The following is a 10,819-nucleotide window of genomic DNA, read 5'->3' as shown; positions in this document are numbered from 1 at the left end:
CTTGTGTTTTAGGTATATGGAAAGGAAAATGCTGTTCATGGAAATTAACATCCCTGCTGACAGAAATAGTACTATTTTCTAAGTGAAGAACTTTATATCCCTTCTGAGTAGGAGAATATCCTATGAAAACACAAGGGTCAGCTCTAGGATCAAACTTAGTTCTGCCTACCTTAGAAGTAGATACATAACACAGACAACCAAAAGCCCTTAGGTGAGAAAGATTAGGAGATTTATTGTAGAGTTTCTGATAAGGAGTAAGATTATTCAGGACTGACAAGGGCATTCTATTTATGAGATGGGCTGCACTCAGCACACACTCACCCCAGTATCTCTGTGGAACCTTAGACTGAAAGTAAAGAGCTCTAGCTGTTTCTAATAAATGCTTGTGTTTCCTCTCCACAATCCCATTTTGTTGAGGGGTTCCTACACAACTAGTCTGATGGTGTATTCCTTTGCCAGTTTATAACTCAAGTATTCTACCCTTAGTAAATTCCTTGGCATTATCAGTTCTCATACATTTAACAGGAAGATTATGTTGTTTTTCAGCAAAAGTAACAAAATCAAACAATATTTGAACAGAATCAGATTTGTATTGAAGCATATGAATCCATGTCATTCTAGTGAAGTCATCAACAATAGTAAGAAACATAGAACAACCATTATAGGTTTTAAAATGAAGGGGACCCCAAACATCAACACGAATTAGCTCAAATGGGGCAGAAGATTTTATTTCACTAGAAGGAAATGACAGTCTAGTTCATCTGGCTTTAGGACAGATTTGGCATATACTATCACAAAAGCTTTTATTCTTCACATTTGGCAAAATATAGCCTATTTGTTTGAAAGGAAGATGTCCTAACCTTAAATGCTAAAGCTTAGCATCAATATTATCTACACTAGCATATGTAATAGTATGATTACTTACAAGATCAGAAGAGGTAGAATCAATATCTTGAGCAGTAGGAGAACTAATACCCTCAAAAGGAATAGGAGGAATCTTATCAGCAGCATGGTATAAACCAGTCTTCTGTTTACCAAGAAGAGTTTCCCTAGTTGAGGAAAGATCCTGCATAATACAAGAATCAGAGGTAAACTTAACACTACAGCTTAAGTCCTTGCAAAGTTTGTGAACAGATATAAGATTGAACTGGAATTCAGGGACATATAAAACGTTTTTGAAGACTATGTTTGGTTCTAAGGTAACTTGTCCTATCTTGGAAATGATGTGTAACACCCCCAAATTACTCTCTAATATTAACAATAGTAATCCAACTATAGGGAGTAACATGGGAGTATTACCGCCACGTGATTACGTAAGGCTTAACAGAGTTTTGCAGCGGAAATAGTACTTAACTTTCAATAATAGTAGTAATAATAGTTTGATACACTTTCAAAGTAACTACACTACTTATACTATGTTTATTTAAACTAGGTGATCACCGCCCATCGTTCCCAATGCAGCACATAGTTCACGTTGTCCGATCGCCATCACCTATCTACTCATCAAAATGATAAGTAGGGCTAAGCCAAAACAAAACAAATACGTATTAGCCAAAATGCTAAGTACATACAAATGCTAGTCATGTAAAATCAATTTAATTAATTAAACATGCTTTCGAAGAGATTTAACTTTAATAAATCATAATTTATCCAAACCATTCATGAATAGAAATTCATGTATAAAAACTTGTCAAAGAACCAATTTCCGAAATAACCAACTTTCCAAAGATAATTCCGAATAGGATGGATCAATCCTCATTTTTGTAAATCATTTTACCACCTAAGTGTGCACACCTCCAAGCTAGTAACTCCTTTACATAGTGCTATCAAGGGGAAAGACTAGGTCATACAAAGTCCATAGTCTTCAACTTACTCCACGTAGTGGGATTTAAAAATCCAAAGATCCAAAGAATAAATCCTGATAAATAAACTTTCCAATATCCCATACTCGGGATAATTTAAACAATAAAACTTCATTTTTAAATATCCCAAATATCAATACAAGTTTATAACCCACCATAAAATATTTAAACATTTGAGATTAAACGATTAAAACATGTTCCACCGAAATATATTTCACAATCATTTAAACATGGTTCAAAATCTCTTAACATGTAAATCACGTTGCATATAAAAGCCACTTTATAAAAGATCTAGCCACGTGTACGTACCTTGATCCTTGCAAACAAGCACGAAGTTCCTAATTACGAACTTGAAATCCCTACTACAATAAACACAAAGTCCTAATCAAAAACTCATCAACCCATAAACACTAGTACATAAAATGTAGACCTTTGACTTAGTTGTGCACGGTCAATTAGTTTAATTCTTGTAATGTTTATACTTTCATAATTCAAGAAACCTTTTTAATATTAAGAGAGTTAGTTATATTATTAATGACGATAATAATAATAATAATAATAACAATAATAATAATAATAATAATAATAATAATAATAATAATAATATGTAGTAGGAGTAGTACGTAGAGGAGTAGTAGTAGTAGCAAAACACCAACAATATAATGATAATAATACTTATAACATCATGAATAGTAATAGTACTTATTTTAGTATGTAGTAGTAGTAATATGTATAGTGTAGTTGTTTGATGTGATTTAATCAAGATAATAACAATTATTAATACTTTATAATAGTAGATTATCATTAGTACATATGTGTACTAGTAGTGTACAGTAGTAGTAGTAATAGCATGACCCAAAATGAAGAACAATATCAACAACAATAATGTAGTATCAGAACAAGGTTGGAAGGTTAGATAATCAAGCAATGGAGGAAGGTGGAGGGACTACCTATGGGTGGCAGCGACGACAACGATAAGAGGGCTGCAGTAAGGTGGTCGGAGAGGTGGTGGTCGTGGTGTTCACGGCCAAAGAGGAAGAAAGAGGAAACAAAGAAAGATTTAGAAAGGAGAAGATGGAGGATGAAGAGAGTAGTTTGGGAAAGATGAATGTGGGAAGTGTGACTGATTTTCATGGCTATTTATAGCCTCAATTAGGCACTATTTCAGCTGTCTCCATTAATGGAAGAACAAGTGGGAACCTTGGTTCCATTTTTGCCGACATGAAGATGTTCTAGAAGCAAGAAAACGCGTTTCTGTTCGAAAGCCATAACTTTTGATCTATAGAACCAAACAACAATCACACCGTTGAAATTGAATATTGGAATGTCTAGAACAAGCTGTCAAAATTTAAGCCAAATCGGACCACGGATGGACCTTGATCTAAGGTGTTTTCCGAGACTGCTTAAGCTTGGAACGAAAATGAGGATGAATGGTGTATAAGGGAGCTACGTGGAGCAATTTGTGTGGTGTTTTAGAGTTAAATTTAGCAAAGAGGATACTAAATACTTTTGGCACTTGTAGTATGACTCGGAAACAAAATATTTGGCTCGGGAACAAAGGATTTAAGGTAGGAAAATCCGGTTTTCGGGCATGATAACTTTAACTTGATTAGTATAATCAAACTCATTATAAAACGTAATTATAAAATTGTCATTTGTATATAATGACTTAAATAAATTATTTTGTATAATAATATAATATTTGAATTATCTCGGAAAAACCCATAGTTTGATAATTAGTAAACGGGTTTAAAAATACGGGGTATTACAGTCTACCCCCCTTAAAAGAAGTTTCGACCACGAAACTTAAGTAAAAATTGGTTAAACAATCTAAGTTAGTACTAACTGACTCATGCACAACTTATAACGATTCGAAATGACTCATATTGTAACTCATGCACAACATAAAATAACTCAAAATGACTCAAAATTAACCAAATAGGGCAAAAGCGCGAAACTCTATTGCATTCTACCGCGGCCCCCTTAAAAGGAGTTACGCCCCCGTAACTCGACTACTATCCTCAGAAAACAACTCTAGATATCTTTTCCTCATATCTACTTCGGCTTCCCAAGTAGCTTCCTCGATTTTATGATTTGACCATAGAACCTTGACTATCTTAACATCCTTGTTCCTAGTGCTTCTCACTTTACTATCCAAAATCTTCACACGCCTTTCCTCATAAGTCAAGTTCTCGTCCATCTCGATGGTTTCAGGCTGTAAAACATGGGAAACATCTGGTATGTATCTCCGAATTTGGCTCACATGGAACACATTGTGAACTCTTTCTAGCTCATTAGGCAAAACCAACTTGTATGGTACCTTTCCCACCTTTTGGATGATCTCATATGGTCCAATGTATTTCGGGCTTAACTTTCCTCTTTTCCCGAACCTCATCACTCCCTTCATCGGAGATATTTTCAATAAAACTTTCTCACCTACTTCGTATTCCTCATCCCTCCTTTTCAAATCCGCATAGCTCTTTTGACGATCTTGTGCGGCTTTAATTTTCTCTTGAATCATCTTTACTTGTTTCACCGTCTCTTCGATCATTTCTGGCCCGAGCGTAACTGTCTCACTTATATCGTTCCAACATATCGGGCTTCTACACTTTCGTCCATACAAAGCTTTAAATGGCGCCATCCCAATGCTTGCATGATAACTGTTGTTGTAGGAAAATTCTATCAAGTCCAAATGATCTTCCCACGAACCCTGGTACTCCATAACACATGATCTCAACATATCCTCTAATGTCTGTATTGTTCTCTCTGTTTGACCATCGGTTGCGGGGTGGAATGTAGTGCTCATCAACAACTTAGTCCCCATAGCCTTTTGTAAACTCTGCCAGAAGTTGGATAAGAACCTTGAGTCTATATCCGAGATGATGTCCTTCGGCACACCATGGTATTTCACCACAAACTTCACATACGCTCTTCCCAATTGATCCATTGACCATGTACTCCTCATGGGTATGAACGTTGCACACTTCGTTAATCGATCCACTATGACCCAAATTGTATCATTCCCTGCTCGAGTCTTGGGTAAGGCTCCCACGAAATCCATAGATATCGAATCCCACTTCCAACTAGGCACCTCCAAGGATTGAACTGTTTCTTGGGGTCTCTTATGCTCGATTTTGACCTTTTGACAGGTCAAACATCTAGCCACAAATTCTGCCACTTCCCTTTTCATATTCGGCCACCAGAATGTCTTTTTCATGTCCTTATACAACTTATCCCCTCCGGGATGCATTGAATAAGGAGAACTATGAGCTTCCTCCATCAACTTCTGCTTAAGATCACTTCGATTATGAGGGATACACCATCTCCCTTTAAACCTCATGCTTCCATCATCGGCTATTGAAAAGTCCGATACTTGCCCTTCCTCGATCTTCTCTTTAATCTTGTTTAACTTCTCATCTCCGGGCTGACTTTCTCGAATCTCATCATAGATTGACAGTCTGCTCATCAAGGCACTCAAAATCTCCTTAACTTCTCCTTGTTCCAATACCTCCAAATTCATCTTTTGGAATTCCACACACAATTGATCTGGTAAAATCATCGCATTAACTGTATGACTTGACTTCCCACTTAATGCATCAGCTACAACATTCGCTTTCCCTTCATGATATTGAATCTCCAAATCGTAATCCTTAATCAACTCCAACCATTGCCGTTGTCTCATGTTCAACTCCTTTTGAGTGAATATGTACTTCAAACTCTTGTGATCGGTGAAAATCCTACATGTCACTCCGTACAAGTAGTGTCTCCAAATCTTCAATGCAAACACAATTGCGGCTAACTCCAAGTCATGGGTCGGGTAATTCACCTCATAAGGCTTCAACTGTCTCAAGGCATAAGCTATCACCTTTCGATTTTGCATCAACACACAACCTAACCCGAACTTCGACGCATCACTATACACCTCATATTGCTCACTTCCATCAGGCAGGGCTAACACAGGTGCCGTAGTCAACTTCTCTTTCAATGTCTGAAAAGCCTCCTTACACTCCGGAGTCCACTCGTACTTACATTCTTTCCTCATCAAGCTCGTCATAGGCCTTGCAATTTTCGAAAAATCCTTAACAAATCTCCTATGATAACCTGCTAACCCAAGAAAATTCCGAACATCTGACACACTCCTCGGGGTCGGCCATTCACTTACATCCTTTACCTTTGCTGGATCCACCGATACTCCCTCCTTAGAAATCACATGACCTAGGAAAGCTACCTCTTCCAACCAAAACTCACACTTTGAGAGTTTGGCGTACAATTGATGCTCCCTCAAGGTTGACAATACTACCCTCAAATGATCCTCATGCTCTTCCGGGTTCCTCGAATACACCAAAATATCATCGATTAATACCACAACAAACTTATCCAAGTATGGCCCGAAAATTCGGTGCATTAAATCCATGAAAACCGCAGGTGCATTAGTTAACCCAAATGGCATTACCATGAATTCATAGTGACCATAACGAGTCCTAAAAGCATTTTTTGCAATGTCCGACTCTGCTATCCTCAACTGATGATACCCTGACCTCAAATCGATCTTTGAAAATATTCCCGCCCCTTTCAACTGGTCGAACAAATCATCAATCCTAGGCAGCGGGTACTTATTCTTGATCGTCACATTGTTCAACTCTCGGTAATCTATGTACAACCTCAAGCTTCCATCCTTCTTCTTCACGAACAAAACTGGTGCACCCCATGGTGATGAGCTAGGCCGGATATAGCCCTTCTCCAACAAGTCATCTAACTGAGTCTTCAACTCTTTCATCTCGGCCGGGGCCATTCTGTATAGAGCCTTTGAAATAGGTCTTGTCCCTGGAACTAAGTCTATGGTAAATTCGACATCCCTTACCGGAGGCATCCCTGGAATCTCCTCAGGAAAGACATCGAGAAATTCATTTACTACTAGAATATTTTTCCCATTATCTCTATCTCCTTCTTCTATCCTTTGGACGCTAAACAAATACAGTGGATATCCTTTTGCTACACACTCCTTAAGTTGCAAAGCAGATATGATCTTTAATCCTGATTTCTTTCCCTCCCTTCAATAGGTTACCCTAACTTTGCCCGGGCCACACAACGTGACCTTTTGGGCTTCGCAATCAATTTGGGCCTTGTACTTGCCCAACCAGTCCATCCCCAAAATAACATCGAGATCTTGTAAGTCAAGCTCGATTAAGTCTGATGGAAATTCTACTTTTGAAATGACAAGAGGTACACCCTGATGCATCTTAGTGCAACTCACCACTTCCCCTGACGGGATAGCAATATCTAAGGAAACAGACACCGGACTCTCTAACTTGAGTCTATCTACTAAAGTTCTAGAAATAAAAGAGTGAGACGCCCCTGAATCAAACAAGACTTTAGTAGACATAGAACAAATAAAAAAATTGCCAATTACCACATCAGAAGCAGTTGCAGCGTCACGGCTGTTCATCACGAACACACGACCTTTGGGAGCGGTTCCACTGTTGTTGGGTGTGGTCTTAGGAATAAATCCACTGGACTGAGCTGGCTTGGTTTGGTTCTTCTCATCTTAGGGTTTACCCGACTGCTCATCAGAGACCTTCTTGTAACACTCATACTCACGGTGACCTAGCTTTTGACAGTAGCGGCAAGTCACTAGGTTTCCCTCACAGTCCCTCCCTGGATGGTTTTTCGCACATCTTTTGCAAAAATAGGTTCTCTTGGGTTTGTCTCCATTTCCCCTGTTCCCATTTCCTCTTTCAAAATTCCCCCTGTTGTCCCTTTTTCCATTAAAATTTCCGCTCGGGTTCCCCTCAACTCTGGGTTTCTTCTCACTCCTATTGAAAATCCCACTAGTCTTCCTCTTTTCCCCAGAAAAGTTTCCCTCTAGCTCTCTCCCCTTGATCCCATAAAGGTGCGCTGCTCTCCCATAAACCTCATCTAAGGTTTCAAAGGTCACTCCTCCTAATTTTCCTTGACGGGTCAAAGTCAAACCTTGCTCAAACCTCTGTGCCTTAATGCTTCAGTTGGTACTACCTCAGGTGCAAATCTCATCAACTCAATAAACTTGCTATAATACTCATTAATTGTCATGTTCCCCATCCTAAGGTTCGTAAACTCTATACACTTTTGTTTCCTCAAGTAGGAAGGGTAAAACTTCTATCTCAAAGCTTCCTTAAATTCAGCCCACCCAAAGTTAGGAATACTCAGTAAATCATTCCTCCTTTGACTCCACCATAAATCGGCTTCCTCTCTAAGGTAATAAACAACATTATTGACTTTTAATTCCTCAGGACAATTAATAGCATCAAAAAATTTATTAAACTCTCTCACCCAATTTTCTAAGCTTGCTGGGTCTACCTTGCCAAGGTAAGTAGGTGGTTTGGCTGCAGCTACTCTCTTAAAAACTTCCCCAAAAGCATCGAGGTCATTATGGGCTTTTCCCTGGTTTGAGACAATACCGGCTATGTTTTCGGTTATTTTGGTTAGCCTTTTGATGACAGAGCTGACTTTGGACTTACTCCCTTTCTTAATTCGTTGCCTTAGAGACATGATCCTGAATAATGTGGTAATTAGACACATGAATTTACAAACAAATTGTTCATCTATCCAACAAAGACTCAACCAGTGATGTGATAACTTTACTGTTCACAAAATATCTTGAGTACTAAACGTTTCATCAAATTAACTGGCAAGTCTAAATTGCCATTTTTAGAAACAACTCTATGTAACATCTCAAAATAAATCATCACAAGATTTATCATAATTTGCATACAATTATAACATACAAATCAACAAATACTTCACCATATAATTCATCACATGAGAGTGGAATTCACCTTCCAATCCATTTCCAATTTAGGAATAACTATCGAATAATAATTCATGAACCTTCAAATAATAATTCATGAACCTTCACTAATATACCGTGGAATATAATTATTCCCAAAAGACTATCAATCTTAATGCAATTCGAACCTTTATATTCTAAAACATAACTTGGATGTTCGCTTAGTCCATATGCACATAATTCACATAAAGTTCGAAATCACCTTTTGAATACGTTTCAAATTCTTTTAATTTCGAAAATATTATATATGGTTATAAGTTGAATACCTGATTCATAATGTGGATTAATCGGACCAATGAGATCCCAACTAGGAGAGGTTAGGGTCGACGTTGCCCAGAGCCCAAATCCAGCCTTAGACAGAGCTCATTGTCAATCCAATAATCCCCATTATTAATCTTTCTTCGTATTTAAAATAGAAAGTAGTTTTTACTTAAAAATATACTTAGTATATACTTTCGGAAAAACAAATGCGAAACTCTATCCTATATGCCCTTCTTAGGTCTACCCATCAGTTTTATATTCCAATTTTTATCTTTTTAAGACCCGAAAACTGATACCACTTTGTAACACCCCCAAATTACTGTCTAATATTAACAATAGTAATCCAACTTTAGGGAGTAACATGGGAGTATTACCGCCACGTGATTACGTAAGGATTAAGAGAGTTTTGCAGCGGAAATAGTACTTAACTTTCAATAATAGTAGTAATAATAGTTTGATACACTTTCAAAGTAACTACACTACTTATACTATATTTATTTAAACTAGGTGATCACCGCCCATCGTTCCCAATGCAGCACATAGTTCACGTTGTCCGATCGCCATCACCTATCTACTCATCAAAATGATAAGTAAGGCCAAGCCAAAACAAAACAAATACGTATTAGCCAAAATGCTAAGTACATACAAATGCTAGTCATGTAAAATCAATTTAATTAATTAAACATGCTTTCGAAGAGATTTAACTTTAATAAATCATAATTTATCCAAACCATTCATGAATAGAAATTCATGTATAAAAACTTGTCAAAGAACCAATTTCCGAAATAACCAACTTTCCAAAGATAATTCTGAATAGGATGGATCAATCCTTATTTTCGTAAATCATTTTACCACCTAAGTGTGCACACCCCCCAAGCTAGTAACTCCTTTACATAGTGCTATCAAGGGGAAAGACTAGGTCATACAAAGTCCATAGTCTTCAACTTACTCTGCGTAGTGGGAGTTAAAAATCCAAAGATCCAAAGAATAAATCTTGATAAATAAACTTTCCAATATCCCATACTCGGGATAATTTAAACAATAAAACTTCATTTTTAAATATCCCGTGTTTAGGGTAAAAATACCCCAAGTACGTGGCCCAATCTCATAGCGACACGTGGCCCAATAAGAAGGTGACACGTGGCCCTATGAGAGGGCGACACGTGTCCTCTTGATAGGGTGACACGTGTCAGCTGCCTTTGGTACACCATACAACGTCAGAAAGAGAAACAGGCCTTTATTACATTAGGCCCAAATCCCGAGGAAAACCTAGAAAGCCGTAAAACAACGCCCCCATGACACGTGGCGGCCCCTGATTGCGCAGCCAATCACGTCACGGAATTCTAGGGTACAAACCCTAGAGGGGCACATGTTCCCACCCCTATAAATACCCCAATCATTTATGATGGGGGGGGGATTGTGACATAACACAAAAATAGAGCATTAAAGAGCTCCAACTTCTCTCTACTTTCTCTCTCTAGATTTTCCGATTTCCGATCTCTAACTTGATCGTCGGAGGCGAATATTCCGACAAACGGAATATTCGTTGTTTTGCAGGTGTCCGAGTCTCATTGTCAGGAGAACGCGACCAGTATCCGAGGAGTTCACAAAAAACCCCGAAACATTTGGCGCCGTCTGTGGGGATACTCGTCCGTTATGGCAATAGATGGTCAGACACCTAATACTGGTCCTCGTCAAGGCGAGGATGGATATGTAGAAGACTTACATACAACCATACATTCTAGCAATCCTTTGACTGCCTCATTTCAAGAGGCCGAACAACCTCCTGTTACCCCAGCTACCCTAATGGCCGAGCTGACTAAGCTTCGCCAAGAATTGGCCTCCAACCAACAAAAAGGTGGAGGAGGTA

General features: G+C 38.3%; 1 long non-coding RNA gene across 1 annotated transcript; it reads right to left on the bottom strand.

Annotated features, from left to right (window-relative positions):
* Positions 1-1,221: 1,221 nt before the first annotated feature.
* LOC145616285 (uncharacterized) lies at positions 1,222-2,950 on the bottom strand. The gene is made up of 3 exons (XR_014107624.1): positions 2,813-2,950; positions 2,172-2,224; positions 1,222-1,521 (listed from the first exon to the last, which is right to left on the bottom strand). It is a non-coding gene; the product is annotated as an uncharacterized LOC145616285 (long non-coding RNA).
* Positions 2,951-10,819: the final 7,869 nt, after the last annotated feature.

Source organism: Chenopodium album, chromosome 26 (assembly GCF_948465745.1).
Source record: "Chenopodium album chromosome 26, dcCheAlbu1.1, whole genome shotgun sequence".
In the NCBI taxonomy this organism is placed as follows: domain Eukaryota; kingdom Viridiplantae; phylum Streptophyta; class Magnoliopsida; order Caryophyllales; family Amaranthaceae; genus Chenopodium; species Chenopodium album.
The sequence above is the reverse complement of the archived record's forward strand: the minus strand, read 5'-3'. Positions and strand labels throughout refer to the sequence as shown.